The sequence below is a fragment of the Lonchura striata genome, chromosome 6 (genome assembly GCF_046129695.1).
Source record: "Lonchura striata isolate bLonStr1 chromosome 6, bLonStr1.mat, whole genome shotgun sequence".
NCBI classification, from domain to species: Eukaryota; Metazoa; Chordata; class Aves; order Passeriformes; family Estrildidae; genus Lonchura; species Lonchura striata.
In genome coordinates, this window is record NC_134608.1 from 60994147 (window position 1) to 61011754 (window position 17608).

Genomic DNA, 17608 nt, shown 5'->3' on the forward strand with positions numbered 1-17608 from the left:
CTGCTCTAAGGCGTGGCTGTGGCTGTCTTTTGTGAAGTGATGCAAAATAAAATAACAGCGTGCACACAACTGAAATGTAGTTCCCATTTTGGTATGTTTGAAAAGTAAAAAAGAAATTTAAAAAAGGGTGCAAAGTTGTAAGCACTGCATCTATCAAAGGCAGTGCTGTACATAGTGATAATCCTTATCTATAGAACATCTAAAGGCATCAGCATTTATATTTTAATAGCAAATGCTAAAATATTAAAATAATATTATGATATTATTTATATTTCATTACATTACATTACATTATATTATATTATTTGAAGATCAGTGCTCTTACAGAGGAAGCTTGCATTGCTTCAGTCATTCTGCTTAATACACCATTATGCAGTTTTTTTTATATGAAAAGGAGATAGCTGCTGTGAGCCTAAACTATGAGGTACATAAGTTAAAATTTGAGAAATATCTGCTGTATTGAAGGCATGGTAGGCTCAAGTAACTGACATACTTTAGAATATCTATCTTATGAACAAGAAGCCTCTTTACACTTGGTATTTTTTATAGAGTAGTATAGAACTTTGTAAATGAACCAAATATTAAGGATATTTTAATGCCAACTTTTGCTTTCAATAGCAACATCTATGGCATTTTCAAACCCATCCTTACTTTCATTTAAGCCCAAAAGTCTTGGAGAAATTCTAGGAGTTGTCAGACAGCGTCTTTGTCTGGCAAAGACTCACCCAGAGGCTCCAGAGAGCCAAGGAGTGAATGCTGCTGGTCCTGCAGCACTCAGAGCAATTTGGTAGCTCGTGTTGGGCTGGCTCACATGTGATGTGGGGGCAGAATATTTTATTTGGGGTTGGAGAACTTCGGGTGTCCTGCTGCTCAGACAGAAGGGATCCAGTCCCAAGACTGCAGGGTGAACTGGAGGATGGAAAGTGGGGATGGCTGAGATGTTTGCCTCAACAGAGCTTCCCTAGATCTAAATTAAAAGGTAGATGCAGCCAAATGATTACTGAGAATTAACTGTTTAATTTGCATCCTTAACTTGCATATATTTTTGCAGGTATACGAAGGTGACCAAGGCTCAGGGAACGTACTTCTCTATTAACAGAAAAGAAGTGGGAAATTATTCTGAGAATCAATCTAGAGCTATGATGGAAAGACTAAGTAAGTGATGACTTTAAAATCATGTAGAATTATGTGATTTTAGGTTTTCACTCAGAAAAAAATTGATTTTTACAGCTTTGTTGTTGACCCTCAGGATTCCCACCGGGATCACCATGCAGGGTCTGTCCCACATCAGAAGCATGGTGATGTCCCCTGTGCCAGGGGACATGTGCCACTGTGCTCACACATCTGAGACCCAGCCATGACTCTGATGTGCAGGAGAATCCTCCCAGGAGCTGTGGCAGTGGAACCAATCCCTGGTACAAGCTTGCACTGGCATTTCTCTCTCCTCTGTAGGTAGTTAAGGACCATGATGGGCTTAAGCCCTCTCAACATGTTCAGGGAGCAGCTGATTTATCTCCTGCCATGTTATGTCAGCTCATTCCTGACATAGCCAGCATATTTTGTGGTGAAAAAAATCTCTTTTTTTCATCCCTTGTCTAACCAGATGGTCATATAATATCACTTTCTTAATTAATTGGACTTTTGTATCCAGAAATGAATGTGTTCAGTCTTGAAAATGTTCATATTTCCTTTTTCGTGCAACAGCTTTTACAAAAATGACAAATTATTTGCACATTCATGATAACCATAATTCTTTCTTCTTGTACATGGTAGTTCTGATAGTATTTCCTATTCTGTAGCCAATTCTCATGCAGAGACATCTGTAAACTACAGAGTCAGTCAGATTTTGTCAGTTCAGGCACAAAGGTGCTCAGACTGCAGCTTCTGGGTAAATTTCCTTATTTTCTGTAAGTAGATGTCTTTCCTTAGTCATTGTTAGATCAGTCAAATCTGGCTCTAGGGAAGTCTGGTAGAATCTACTCCAGTCTGATCTATGCTCAGGTATGAATACTGGAAAAATAGACTTAATAGATACATTAGAGAATTAAAATTTGGATCAAATTGCTCTTGAAGCACCATAATTCATAAAAGCTAGATAGTTATCATTCTAGCTGCAGGTTAAAAATTCAATTGCTTTAAAAGCAGTTGATAGAATCTGTCCCCATTCCTGGAGCTCTTTACTGAAAATCTCTTTAAGCTCATGACAAATTTCACTTTTCTTTCTGGGAGTGTTTTTCATTTCTGGCAAACCACAAAATTTTGTCCAAAATCAATTTTTAAATTACACTCAGGCCTATATCTATGTTTGAGTATAGTTATGAATGTAATTTTTTTTAGTAGTTCTGTTTTGTCCTTCTTCAGAATCAGGGAATATGGGATTATTTCTTTTACTAAATAGTTGTCTAACAGACAAAGCCCAGGTGACTGAAAATGATACATGAGACCTCATAAATCAATTATAATAAACAGCATATGCTAGGTGAGATCTGTTGAGAGGGGCAAAATAATTTAATAAACAAATACTTTTATATACTTGAAAGCAGCTTCTTGCTGAATTCAACAAATATGCAGTAATATCAGAAAGAAATTGTTGCTGTACTTCTGAAATACTCTGTTTGTGATGTTTTGGGCTCTCCATCCCTTCACCAGTGAGGCTCCTTGTTTCATTCTTCTTGTCCCTTTGTTTTGGTTTATGGAAAAACACTTTCCCAGTCCAGGGTCACATTGTTACAGTTCTTCAGTAGAGTGGTTGATTTACAAAATTACAGTATTTTCAAAATTGTTTTGGTAAGCAATTGTTACATACCTGACTTCTGTAGTTTAATTTGATTTCTCTAAATTGAGATCAACCACTGAGAGCTCCACCAGTAGTGATATTTTTGTCCGCAGCTGACCAAATTAGTGGCATCTTGCAATGGCTGAGAGAATTGGGATTGTCCAGCCTGGAAAAAAGGCTCTGGGGGTAAGCTTTCAGGAATTTTACACTGAAAATGTCTAATGCCAGATTCCACTAATTTCATCCCAGGTTGTTTCTTTTTGTCAATGTTTCACCACTGCTTACTTTCTATTGTTGTTCTTCATTTTTGCAGTACTTTCCCCTGTGGTGTTTTATTAAGAATGTCCCTGGGTAAATTTTTAAACTTTGCCACAATCTATTATTATTATGCATTATATTATTATTAATAATCATAATAATAATATAATGTACAATAATCTATCATTATATATAATATATAGTATTATATATTCTAATATTATACAATAATATATAACATAGTATAGAATAATATATATTATAATTGTGTTGTATTATAATAATATATAATTATTCTATTCTATTCTATTCTATTCTATTCTATTCTATTCTATTCTATTCTATTCTTATGTTACAATAATCATATAAATTCTGCCCTATCAATACTTTAAAGAGTGGAAGTCTATTCTTGCAGACCTTTAGTATCAGGCTTGTTTTAAGCAGATCTGTTCAAACTCATGTTGCATGATGCACAAGATTGTGTGCTGCATTGTTGCCACTATTGACTGCCAACAGTACCTGGGTTTACTTGGGCTGGGGATGGGGATGTGAAGGGTCTGCACACTTAGGCAGACCTGTTTCACATTCAACAGAAATCCAGAGCTTTCAAATGCTTCTCATATCTCAGAGGGCAAAATCATTTGGAGGTTATCAAATCCTAGATTGCTCTTTTTGGACAGAGAACAGGACAGGACAACCACAGCGCATGTCCATGGTGTGAAACTGTTACAGTGTGTTTAGGAGCAAAGATACCCTTCCTATAAACACCTGCAGATGCTTTAAGGGACTGTTCCTCATCCTCAGATGCTCAGTTCACAGCCCACAAAGGTGGCTGTGCTCAAGATTTTGCCCATAGATTCCTAAATATACCCCAATGTCTGCCAGAAGTACAATGCTGCCCTTGGAAAGATACCTGTCACTTTACAGCTTTTGTGTATTAAAGACTCCATTGTATTAGCACATACTCATTTCAGGAAGAACAAACTTGCTGCTTTGCTTTTCCAGTTACACCTGATTTGTTCTACTTTTATCTGCTAGATTAAACATTCCTGTTTATGGGGAGCCAGTGCTCCATTCAGAGTCGATGCAGCCCGTGCTTTTGTAGGTGAATGATCCCACATTTTACAGGAGGGGTCTCTGGGGACAGACCCCTTGTTTCTCTTGTTGAAACAACAGGGATTGCTGCCTATCAGCCCTTCTGTTCCTGGGAGCTGTGACTTTATTAAGGTTCAAAGGAAAGATTATTTATTTATTTTCTCCACACATAAAAGACACATAAAACAAGTTGTAAAAATAAAGCAGGACCTCTATGGTCTTATTTGCACTTTGATCTTTTCTTGAAGTTCATGTCAGCTTCTTTACTATTCCATGTGTAAAACACACAATCCTCCCCTGCATGTTTCCTTGCTAGTGTGATTGCTTTTATTCAACACACCCTTGATTCCCTCTCATGGTTTGCTCCAACTCTTCCTGCTTTTGGTAACATTTTAATGTCATAGTTGAGACACTCACAATACACAGTACACAAAGCAACACACTCCATTTTCAGAAGGCTTCAGACTGTTTTTTATTCTAGCACGCATGCTTTTTGTACATTCTTACAAAGTTTACACTTTGCTCATTGGTCAGGAAAGACAAAGTGCTCATTGGAATAGACAATTGCAGGTTTCTCTTATTTATCCTTCTCTCTTCCTTAGTTTCTGTGTCAATGACCTTGTTAGGAAATTCTTTCAGGGGTAAACATGGATCCTCTTCTCAGACTTCTTTCTGGCTCACAGAAGTCGCTGTAAAACCTCCCCCACATTTTAATGCTTGCTGTCTTCAGTCCTACACTTGCTGTGGAAAAAGTCAGCTTAGTCTAGCAGGGAGGCAAGGAGGCATTTGACAATCCCATACCTCTTCCCACCAGGGCGTTGCTTCTCCTCCCCTTTCATTTCTCCCTTCTCTCCACCTGTTTTCCATCCCCTTGTTCAGAGTACAATAATGAACTGGGAATTCCTCTGGAAGTGTCAGTGGCCTGCTTGGCACCCAGGTCCTCTTCAGCTCAACTCTCAACTCCAAAGTAGGTGAGGGTTGGTGCACCCTGCCCATAAATGCTGCCTGATAAAGCTTCTGTGGGCTCCCCTCCGTGGTTCCAAACTTCCATAGAGGTTGGCTTCTTGGAACCTGAAATGCAGGAAACTCTCAGGACTTTGGGCCTGTGAGCCAAAGCTTAGAATTAAACCCAGGTTTTGATCTGAGACCTTGGAAAAGGCTCCCAAACTGAGGTGCTAGAAGCGAGAGTGTGGATTTGTAGTTTAAAGCAGAGACATGTTAAGTTAAGGAAAGGAAAGTTTCAACTTTTAGAGTTTAAGATATAGGTAACAAGGAGTTTAGAATGCAGCACTGTAGGTTTGTTGCCATAACAGGATTGGCTAAGAAAGTAGCAGGGGTCCATAAGACAAAATATTTAAGGATGAGGTCAAAACCATAAAGATCCTTTTTGGCAGTGTTTTATTGGTCAATAAATCCTTAAAAGGTCTTGTAACTTAGGGTCTTGTGGCCTTCTGAGCCACGCAGTGAAGATGTGAGCCCAACTCACCCTTCCTGCCTGTGTAGAAGATAAGAAAAATAAATCCCATCATCAAAAACAACTCAGGGATCCCATCTCTAATTGATTCAAAATTCCCCACAAGTGAATTCTCACATTGGCTGAGAGCTCTGTCTCTGTTACTGATTAATTCTGATGTCCAGGATTTCCAGAGTCCCAGTCTTTTGGTTGCTGCTGGGGATGTGGTTGCTATTCCAAATGTTGCATGTTGCTTCTTTGTTTGTCTCAGGGATTCCCTGTGCCAGATGTAGATTTCTCCACTGCTTTTTTCCTTAATTTATTTTATCACAAATAAAACTAATTGTTTTTCCCTTAATCCTTGGACCTCTATGAATTAATTGTCTAAAAGGGGCAATTTTATGCTTTTCCTGTGTCATATATCCCATTATTCCAATGCTTTCCTTATAATCAGAAGAGTGGAAATATTTTTGCATGGGAATTACTTTTGCATTGAAATTTATGCAACAATCCTCCTTATTTAAGAGACCATGATGGCTAGTTGGGTTTTAGCTCCTGCTAACAGTAGTGAAGTTCCTGGTATAAACCAGGAAGCTGTCTGAGCTGTTCATTCTCTAAAAAGAGAGAATGATGCAAAATTCCTTGTTTATCATAAAACCAGTGTGAACAGCCTCAGGCTGGTGTTTATCTCAACCTACAGATTACAGAAAAATCCTAAACCCCTACTTTAGACTGGATGACTTTTAAAATCTCATTTCTTCTACATGAAGCCAGGACCCATCTTAAATTGGTGGCTGAAGTAGCTGTTGTGGTTACTGAAATTTCAATTGGCATGCTTCCATTATCTAACTGGATGGAGGAAAATGCACAATCAGTTTTTTTTTTTTTACTTTGTCTTCTATATATATAAAGGATGTAACTTAGTGATTCAACAAAACAGAAGCATGTTTATAGAAAACCTCAGATTTCAAACAACAAAATGCATTTTTTTCATATTGCTACAGACTGAAAAAGCAAGTAAGAGTAAGTGAACAATAAATGAAACTTCAGTTATTAGGTATTGTCATTATCTTTCCATGATCAATCATTACATACTTCAAATATAAATTTGAACTTAATATTAATTAATAATGATTAATTCATAGGTATTTGAATACCAAGACAATTGGCATAACAATATGGAAGATATTGTTTTGTGTCTAGTTAATCTCCAATATTTAATATCCAATACTTCCCATCAGCATGTGGGTGGATTATTTAAAATACAGAAGCCTAAATGTTTGTGTGTATATATACCCTTCATTCTTGAGCTCAAATGAGAATTTGTATTTTATACATATATATATATATATATATATGTATATATGAATTTGATAGATTTTTCTATTCCAACAGCCCTCCCACATTTGTTCCCAATGTGCCTGTGCTAAAGAGAAAATTTAATTAAATGGTAAAATGAGGTGTGAGTAGATAAGATAGACATGATCACACATGTATTTCTTTTCGTGACAAACAAGTTTAAGTAGTACACCTCATTCACATATTATTGCCCCCTTCTCTCAAATTATTTTAAGTAAAAAGCCCCAAAGCATCAGTTTTGCAGCCTAACTCTTTGCATATCTAAAAGAGCAGTTATGAAGGTGAAGATGTGAAGAACATTCTGGAACTCAGTCTGTGGGTATGTAGAGCAGAAAGGGAGATGAGACTGAGGAAACTCAAATTATAAGTAACCATGCTTCAAGAGAGTGCAGCAGCTGCAAAGAAATTGTCTTTTAGTCAGAAGAGAGTGGCAGAAGGAAGAAGATTTAAGATCCAAAGGAATCATTCTAGAGGATTTAAGATATGTCGCCATTGAACACAAAATAAGTATACAGAAGCCTGGTAAGTTCAAAGGAGATAAAGTCCCAGTTTTATTCAAACACCTGGTATTTATAGAATTCCAAAGGTGACCGTGGATTGGAGGATGGAATTACCACCTCTCCAACCACACTGGTCCAAAGCTCAATCAATCATTTCTCTCCGCCCACAGAGAAATACGTGAACTATTCTATTTGTACCTGAAATTGTGTGGGAACTCTGATTCTCAATATGTAAACATTATCAGAAGGCTAAAGAAGTTTTATGAGAACTTTAAAACTTTCAAAAGAACTATTAAAAGAAAACTTAACACTTTTAAAAACCAGAGCAACACTCATAGAATGATACAATGTTTTGGGTTAGAAGGGATCTCTCTGCTTGTTCCAGGGCCAGGGACACCTGCCACTATCCCAGGTTGCTCAGAGCCCCGTCCAGCCCTCGATCACTTCCAAGGATGGGGCAATCAGGTCTGGGCGCCTGTGTATAATCTAAACCTCCCCTCTCCAGCTTTAAAGCCATCCCCCGTGTCCTAAGTCCCTCTCCAGCTCTCTTGTAGCAGACCTTTAGGACTGGAAGGTCTCGCTGGAGCCCTCCATCCTCAGCCCCAGCGCTTCCAGCCCATCTCCGCAGCCTCCTCTGGGCTGGCTGCCGCGGCTCCGTGCCCGGGCCCGGCGGAGCCCGCTGGGCTGGGACGGGCGGGGCGGCGGCACGGGCCCGTTCGCAGCGCTGGAGGCGGGCCGGGCTCCCGGGGAACGGGTGCGGGATGCCGGGGCAGGGACTGTCCCTGCGCCGGGCTGCGCTGCGCCGGGGGCTCGGCGCTGCTGAGGAGCCGGGCTGGGGCTGTGGAGCCGGGCTGTGGAGCCGGGCTGGGGCTGTGGAACCGGGCTGTGGAGCCGGGCTGGGGCTGTGGAGCCGGGCTGTGGAGCCGGGCTGGGGCTGTGGAACCGGGCTGTGGAGCCGGGCTGTGGAGCCGGGCTGTGGAGCCGGGCTGTGGATCGTGGGGCAGGGCTGAGGAGCCGGGCTGTGGAGCCGGGCTGTAGAACCAGACTGTGGATCGTGGGGCAGGGCTGTGGAACCGGGCTGTGGATCGTGGGGCAGGGCTGAGGAGCCGGGCTGTGGAACCGGGCTGTGGATCGTGGGGCAGGGCTGAGGAGCCAAGCCTGGAGCTGTGGAGCCGGGCTGTGGAACCGGACTGTGGATCGTGGGGCAGGGCTGTGGAGCCGGGCTGGAGCTGTGGAGCCGGGCTGTGGAACCAGACTGTGGATCGTGGGGCAGGGCTGTGGAGCGGGGCTGTGGATCGTGGGGCAGGGCTGTGGAGCCGGGCTGTGGAGCCGGGCTGTGGATCGTGGGGCAGGGCTGTGGAGCGGGGCTGGGGCTGTGGAGCCGGGCTGTGGATCGTGGGGCAGGGCTGTGGAGCCGGGCTGTGGAGCCGGACTGTGGATCGTGGTGCAGGGCTGTGGAGCGGGGCTGGGGCTGTGGAACCGGGCTGTGGAGCCGGACTGTGGATCGTGGGGCAGGGCTGTGGAACCGGGCTGTGGATCGTGGGGCAGGGCTGTGGAGCCGGGCTGGGGCTGTGGAGCCAAGCCTGGAACTGTGGAGCGGGGCTGTGGAGCCCCACGGTGCAGGAGCGGAGCGGTGCCGGCGCGCCCCCTGCCGGGCCCGCCCGCGCCTCCCGGGCCGCTCCCTGCTCCCGGTCCGCTCCCGGTCCTCTCCCTGCTCCCGGTCCGCTCCCTGCTCCCGGTCCTCTCCCTGCTCCCGGTCCGCTCCTCTCCCTGCTCCCGGTCCGCTCCCGGTCCTCTCCCTGCTCCCGGTCCTCTCCCTGCTCCCGGTCCTCTCCCTGCTCCCGGTCCGCTCCCGGTCCTCTCCCTGCTCCCGGTCCTCTCCCTGCTCCCGGTCCGCTCCCTGCTCCCGGTCCTCTCCCTGCTCCCGGTCCGCTCCCGGTCCTCTCCCTGCTCCCGGTCCTCTCCCTGCTCCCGGTCCTCTCCCTGTTCCCGGCCCGCTCCCTGCCCGAATCCCGGGAACCCAGGGAGCCCGGGGCGCCCAGGGGCCGCTTGTCTCGCCGGCAAGCAGCGCCGGTTTATCGCGGAAGTTCAGATCTATCGTTTGGTTAGTTTATTTTTTTATTATTGTCATCACTGTGGCTTTCGGCGCTTAACGAGGTTCAAGCCGCCAGGGCTCGCCCTTCCCGCTCAGCTTCCTGGAGGGAAAAGGGCAGGAATTAAAGCTCCGCTTTAATCGAAGAGTAAGAAAAGAGAAAACCATTTAAAAATTGGGTTTTTTGCGGTAGAGGCTCCAGGTAGGAGCTAAGTGTGTCTGTGGCTGTCAGCCGCATCCCCGTTGTCAAACTAATGAGAGGGGAAGTTTGATAACCCCCAGGTAAAAGCCCTTTGATTTTGATTTTAAATTCCAATAAAATTTTCGAGCTCCCGTTTGAGGCAGGATTGTTTTGCGGGATATGACATCTCTGTCTCTACTTTCTGTCTTAATGCCTTGTCATAGTTCTTGATGTCTGCCTGTCAGCGCAGCGAGAGGGATTTTTTCATGTCTGAATAGTCACCTTAATGATAGCAGATGGAAACGCCACGGGGGGCCCGAGCCCATCACACTGTCATTGTCACAGGCTGCCCTGACCTGCTTCCACTCCTCTATTTTTTTGTCCCTTTTTAAAGGAGAAATGGATGGTAATTGAAAAGGATCTTAAGCAAGACTTAGGAAGCTGCAGACAACACGATTCCCCCGCTCTCTCGCTCTGTTTTCACAAATAAAGTCTTAACCTCTTAAGCACCAATGAGAGCAGAAAGGAAGCTAAAAATTGGTAAAGCTTTATAAAGATTGGCCGACCAAAGCTTTTTCCTTTCCCTCCTCGGGATGCATCCAAGTGTGTTACATCCTCATCGTGGTTTCTTTCCTTCAATGTATCTTTTATTTGCACGGATTGATCAATTTCCTAAGGACAAATATACAGGCACTATCAATTCTTTGCTGTGCTGTATGTCTTGGTCATTCATATTGACAAGAAACTTCTGAGATTGGTTGTAAAGACTCAAAAACTAAAACTAGTTGTAAAGACTCATTCTTCTTGTTTGCTTTAATATTTTTGTATTACTTTTTATTACTATTCTATAATCTGATCTGTGAAATCTGCATGAAGTTACATTCAGTGAGAAATTAGATTTTGGTTTTAGTAATAATTTTTTTAGTTAAGAAAAGACATAAAATTATTACAACTTTAAGAAAGTGATACATCGATGGAATAGTGAAAGAAAATTTTAGTTATATACAAACTTCTGTCTAATATCATGTGATACTAAAATACCCTTCATAATTCTAGAGGAAACATTACAAGCTCTCAATTTTACTGGACCACAAATAAACTTCAGAAAGCCAGGGCTGTGATGTTTTGCAGTGGAGAGACCAATTCTTAGGTGTGAAGAAAACTTCGTACGCGTATTCGAGTGTCCCTTCTGCTATATAGAAATAACATTCCTTTTTTTTTTTTAATTTTTTTAGCCCAAATATATTTTTAAATGTGTGTTTTACCAGCCTCAGAACTATTGAATCAAATTATTTAATATTTTGGCTGCTTTCTTAAGTTGAAATGAAATCAGTGGAATCATACATTAATTATCTTCATTGTTAGTCAGAAGCTGAATGGAAGTGAAGAAAAGCATCAAAGCTAAGTTAATTTCCTAAAATCTTGGATGAAAGCAAGGTCAGGACACAGGAGAAGCAATTAAATAATTTTGTAGGGTGTTCCATTTTACACACTAAGGAGTGAGCTGGTTTGTTTTATTTTTGTAGGGGTTTTTTGTTTGTCTGTTAAATTTAGTGCTACAGTGAAATGCCTGCATCTGCTGAAATTAAAAGTGTTAAGTGATGAGGCACTTTTGGAAAAGTTCCTTGGTACCTGTGAGAGTCCTTAGACAATGAGTTACCTTTAAATCCTGGCTGTGATCTGGATATTTGACTGCACCAGTGATCAATATAATTGATTTTTAAAATTTTTTAAATGCCTGTCCTAAATCTAGATTCAGTAATATTCTGAGTAAATCCAGAATCAATTAGAATTGGAAAGTAAGCTAAAAATTACTCAGTGGCAAATCTTCCAGTCATTGTTCAGAAAATATTCTAACAGAAACATTTTTTTTTTTTTTTTTTTTTTACTTTCATACTTCATATAAGCCAATTTGACTGTTTCATACAGCAGGAAAGGATTCTTCTGGCTATACTCTCATACTGAAATGACCTGTGTTATACCAATAAAATCTATTAGTTCATAATTCAGTGGAAAATCAGAGGTGGACTAGTACATGATTTGTAATGAGTAGTTACAGTATTCTAATTTCAAAAATAGTTTTTCTGTCTCTGGTCTCTCTTCTCCCATCAATTTATGATTGGTTTACTCAGAAGGAAATTCTTCTATTGAGCAAATAACTTGTTCTATTTTGTACAATTTATAAATTTATATTTTACACATTTTGCTGTGTTTCTTTTAGCGTGGTATGAAATTATATTTCAGTCCATTGAATCTTACTGTAAAGTCAAACTGACAACTAATACTGGCTAATTTCACCACAGTTAATTAAAAGCGGGTTTGTTTAGTTTTTAAGTTAGGCTGCTTTCTCAATAACCCTGCAGTAAAAATCAAACATATTCACAAGGGGGAAAAAAACCCCAAAAAACCACATAATCACAAGGGGAAAAAAAGAGGATTTAAAAACAAACAAAAAGCCTCCTCACCCCAAAACCCGAAGAAGCTCCCAAAAATTTACTTTCTGATTATCTGCCTGAAATACCCAAATCCACAACAGGAAAATAAATGCCAGTGTGGTGGAAATCATTTAGGCACAAAATACAATAAAATGTACACAGTGGAAAATGTTGAAGGAAAAGACTTATCTGAGTAATACTTTTCAAAGCTCTGACTTGTATCTGAAACAAATCAATAAATTTTAGTCCGTCTCTTAAAATATCCTTTAATTGAAAGATATTGTTTCTACTTTTCTAACAGATAGAATATTTTCCAATATATAACTGTGTAAAAGGTCACTGAACACTAACAGTCTTCAGTGGAAATTTCTCCATTGTATTCAGGTAAATAATGTTAGAATATTCATGATTTCCTGAAGACATTTACAATGTTTATATTGTAAGAAGTAGCACCATTGTATAGTTCAAATACATCTCTTTACAGACAGTTTTGTGGCAGTGTAAATCTAGCACAAAGATCAATGCCATGGAATGATTCCCCACAAGCTGTAGGTTAAAGAAGACAGAAATCTGGCTGCTGGGAGGTGTCTGAGTGGGAAGCACCTGAACTGATCCCAGCCAACGTCAGGTTGGGAATTTTCTGCCCACCACATGAAAATGCAATCCAGGTGTTGGTATTTCCTCTCTTAATTCACTCTGCAGAGCACTCACTGCTGGCTCTGTGGGGAAAATCTCATTACTGGCTTTGCAGCTGTTTGATTTTACCCAAAGGTCAGCTTTGATGTGATTTCTATATCCAGGTCTCCCTTAAATGATGTTCTGAGGGTGACCTTTGGCAGAGCGACTGTGGCTGGAAACGGCGATGTTACAGTTTATTTACACAACTTTTCTGAGCCCTGGTTCTTATTTGCTGATTGGATGTGACAAGTGCATTAATTCCTACTTTGTCAAAGTTCTCTGATATAATAGAGTAATTTGGCTTAGAGGAAGGGGGGAGGAAACAGACTTAAAAGAAAAAATTTGAGCGCTGAAAAGCTAGCCTTGAGGATGGATTTCCCAATTGGAGAAAATTGCTGTCTGGTAAGAATGTAGCACATTGCAGCTAATCTTTATACCTGTTGAAACAATGAAAATCTCGTGAAAAACTAAGCTTGTAACAGAGTGTGTCCTACAATAAATAGGAATGCAAACTCCATAAAATTTCTTCAGTGAAAATAGCCTTTTTTGTCCTGCTTTCAAGTGTATAATTACTAAATATCCTTTTGCTGTTACTTTTGCTTTGATAATGATTAATCTCTACTGTTCTAACTAATTTTTATACCTGTTGAAGCAATGAAAATCTGATGAAAAACTAAACTTGTAACTGGGTGTGTCCTACAATAAACAGGAATACAAACTCCATCCTTGGCTACAACAGCTGAATAGGTTATTTCAATTCAGTGATTACTGGAAACTGAGAAACAAAATGACACTTTTTTTTGACATTTGCTAAAAGGTATCTTAAGCAAAAATACCAATAGCATAAACCTGAGGTTACATTTTATTTGAGTTTAAATTAGTTTATTAATGCCTTATGATGTCTTATGTGCACTTTTGTCCCTGTACAGCCTGGATCCTCTAAGTGCATGGGCATCCAGGCTCTGAGCAGTCAGTGCTGGGCATCTGATCAGCTTCCCTCATCTTCAGGAAAATGCTTCTGTGGTCACAACAAGCAGCCATAAGTGTATGTGAGTTTGCAGAATTAGGATCTATTTTAAATACTATTATATGTACATTTTGAGTCTTAAGTACTAGCCAAGAAAGACAATTATCTACAACAGTAATAACCCAAATTTATCTTTAAGTCTTTCATTGCTATTGTTCACTGGCTGGTTTTTTAAAGAGCAGTTGAGATTTGCACAAGCAATTTTTTTTTTTTTATTCAATTATTTAACCTCCTACTTGTGTGTGTAACAAGTAGTCAAAATGTTTCTTGGGTACAAATTAAACTCGTGTCAAAGAGGCCATTTATCCCTAGGAACAGTTACAGAACTGGAATGGATAACCACAGTGGCATAAAGTGGTTATTTACTGTGAGATATCTGGGTTACTTCTGTATTTACCTGAGGTGAATGCATGTTTGTAAAGAGCTATCAGTGTCATCCTGAAGTCAATTCCTGGACAGGTTTCCTGCAGTGCCCTCCACTGGTGTTTGTTCCTCAGCAGAAGCTGGAGCTGGCTTGGCCCAAAGGTTGTCCTAAGTGATCTGAGGGGAAGCTCCCTTCCATGGCTGTTCCTGACCACAGTGAAGCCAGCTGACTTGTCCTGGAGGAAAGTCCCCAGTTGTGGTTAGAGGGTCTCTGCCCAGCAGTTTGTCATGATAGCCACAGCACCACAATCCCTTTTGGAGAAATACCCAGTCTGATTCCATAAACGTACAAGTCAGTGGGCAGTGCTTGGACTGCTGGGTCCACTTCTTGGTGGGGCACAAGTGATGCCTCAGGTTTAGCTTTTCTATTTTTTCACATTCTGTGCTGCTTTAGTGTGCACTTCTGAGCTTCCCATGAGGGGATGCTGAGCTCTGCACAGAGCAGGGACACAAAACAATTCCTGCTCCAGCTGGGCACCAAGGACAAATGATCCAAATCTCAGCCCAGGAGCACAAACACCGTGGGCTGCAGAGAGAAAAACAAGCAGGATGGGGCTGCCTGGGCTGAAGCTGGAATGGGACAATGAACTCCAAGGTGCCAATGGAGCAGAACTGATCCCAGGGAGAGCCCCCAGGAGCACTTGTGAATTTTGGGACCATTTTGGGTCATTTGGATGCAGCCCTGGCTGGGCTCTGGTGCTGCCCAAGGTGGATCCATGGAGGAGATCCTTTTAATCAATCCCTGCTTTATTCTTTAGCTCTGTCCAGCCTCTGTTCTAGGCCAGCCTTCACCAGGCATCACAAGAAGGGTGCAAGCAGAAGGTGAACTGATTCGTACCTCCATTACTTGAAGAATTGGGTTTTACCCACCTTCATTTTGGAAACAGGATAATGATTTTTCTTAGCCATTTTTTCAAAATAGTCAACTTAAACACTCTTCATTGTGCAGTGGTTTTATATTTTCTCATCTCACAGTGATCTAATATACCTCAGAATAATTTTATGATCTGGAACATTTGAATATTCCAAGTTCAAATATGTTATACAATGGAAGGAATAGCTAATTCCAACTTAAAAACAGAAATTGTGCTTGTATGTTCTGGCTTTGATATTGGAAAACAGGATGAAAGATCCCACAGTTATGCATCTGGAATGAACACTGTGTCATACATTTTGATGCAGTGTCTTCAAAAGAGGCCCTTTGAAGCTAAATTTAGGATAAAGGTGCCAGGTACAGTATATTTTTATCCTCAGAAGCTTCAAGTTCAGTGAGGTACAGAAAACACTAAGAGGATTACCCTAAGAAGGGAAATTTTCTGATGCATGTTCTGGATGTGTGTGCTTTAAAAACATCTTCAGATTTAGGTATTAGAGCTGAGCCCCTGACTGTTACTTTTAATCTTTTATTACCAACTAAAACCTATCCAGCAGAGGAGAATTCAGGGTGTATAATCCTTTTGTATAAGCCTTATTGTAGCTAACCTTGACAATTACAGCCCGTTGCCCTTTTATCACTGAGGAAGATCATCTCTAAACCAGCAAGTTGGGATAGACAATTGTCAGATGATAAAATCTCTCAGAATTTTATCAGATTTTCTGGGGTTTTTCAGATGCCTGAGGGGAGAGTTGTTTCTGGGTTTTGTTGAGTTCAGCAGTCTATTTCTGCTAAGATTTAGAACATTGTTTTGTGCACTTCTGTGTTCTTGATCTGTTGCAGAATGTGGAACAATTTAAATTTCTCCCTAAAGATTACTAATTTCTTTCATTCATACCAGGAAATTTTCAGTGTTTTGCATAACTGAAATCTGATTTTCAAGTCTGAATAGGAGAAAGCATAATAGAGGAAAATAATTGAGACCCATTTATGAGTTAAACACAGTAAGTAGAGCTTCAGTCCTTTACTATGAATATTTTGTCAAACTGTTTTGATTAGAATTAATTTTTGTTAATATAAAAAAAATGAAAAAACATATATTGCTTGCAGTTTTGATTTCACTGTACTGGCATTCTTTTTGAAGCCTTTCCCCCTGATATTTTGTAATATTATGAGGTTTTGCTTTGCTAAATAGTGAACAAACCCTTTTTCATCTCTAATTGGCTTTTTCCCCTGTAGGCTTTTATTATGCTTATACTCTTTTCTAAATGGTACAAATTAATTTAAGAGAATTTGATGTTTATCTTAGGAATGCTTAGGGAAAACTCAGAAGTGTCATAATGGCAACCTGTCTCTGATGTGTGATACAATAGTTTTGCATGGCACAATAAGAAAATGGTGTGATTTTTCTTGCTGTTTGCAAACTTGACAAACTTTTTCAGCTTTGTTTGCAAGTTTGACTGTTCTGTCTCATCTAATTCCTCTGTAATTGCTGGTATCTAGTCTTGAACAAGCTATAAAATTAACTGAAAAATTTTAAGCCCCCCAAAACAGTTAAAAGCCATTTTTTAAATGCCCATGGAAGGGCAACAAGAAGAGATTATTTTACTTCCACTGTATTTGCACTCTTGCTGGATTTTGGCTATTTCTCTCATAAAAATCAGGGTGGATTCTTCAAAGTTGAAAAGGCTGGACGAATTTCAATTCCAAAGAGAATTGAATTTTGTAATGTGGGTGTTTATGCTAGGCAGGAAAAATAATTTCTCATGCTAAGAAGAAACAAGATACCACAAACTGATTCTCCTTAGTTTAGTTGCTATGATGTAAACTCTAGTTTCTGGCATTTTGCCAGTGTGATGATTGTAAAAATCATAATGGGAAAAAATGATCTTAAAATGCTTATAGTGTAAATAAACTTTCTTCTTTCCTGTTTCCTCTTTCCTTGTTGGGTTTTGGGATTATTTTCCCTGTACTCTGATCAAGTGACACAAAAAGTATTACTGTGCTTGGAAGGAATTGTGGTGTCTAAGCCTTGTGGTCATGGAAGTGTAGGGTGATAACAGAAGGTAGTCATAAGGACAGTAAAGATAGAACTGAAAACTTCTGACTAGTCTTTCTTGAAAAAGACATAGCAGAAAAATAGCACCGGAATTTCAGGCAATTAGCTGTCCTTATTAATACTCTGTAAACACCATAAGGAATAGAAACATAGCTGAATATCAGACAATTCCTGAACTACCAACCTGTTTGAAATTGCTCCCACTTCTGTCTGATTTTAAACTTTATTGACTTAAAATACCTCTTTACAACTATTCAGATGTTCTGGTAAATTACCTACATCAGTAAGTTTTCCCAGGGAAGGCTAAAGTTAGCACAGAGTTCACTTGATTCTAGGATTCTATTCCAAATATCTTTTGTTCAAAATCAGGATTAAATATGATTTCTAAGGAGCTTTTT

General features: G+C 40.5%; 1 long non-coding RNA gene across 1 annotated transcript in view; it reads left to right on the top strand.

Moving 5' to 3' along the window:
• The first annotated feature begins 1067 nt into the window (after positions 1-1067).
• LOC116183689 (uncharacterized) overlaps positions 1068-17608 on the top strand; it is a 30629-nt gene continuing 14088 nt past the window's right edge. Inside the window, exon 1 of the long non-coding RNA XR_004148357.2 lies at positions 1068-1155. This is a non-coding gene — a long non-coding RNA (uncharacterized LOC116183689). The remainder of the gene's footprint in view (positions 1156-17608) is intronic.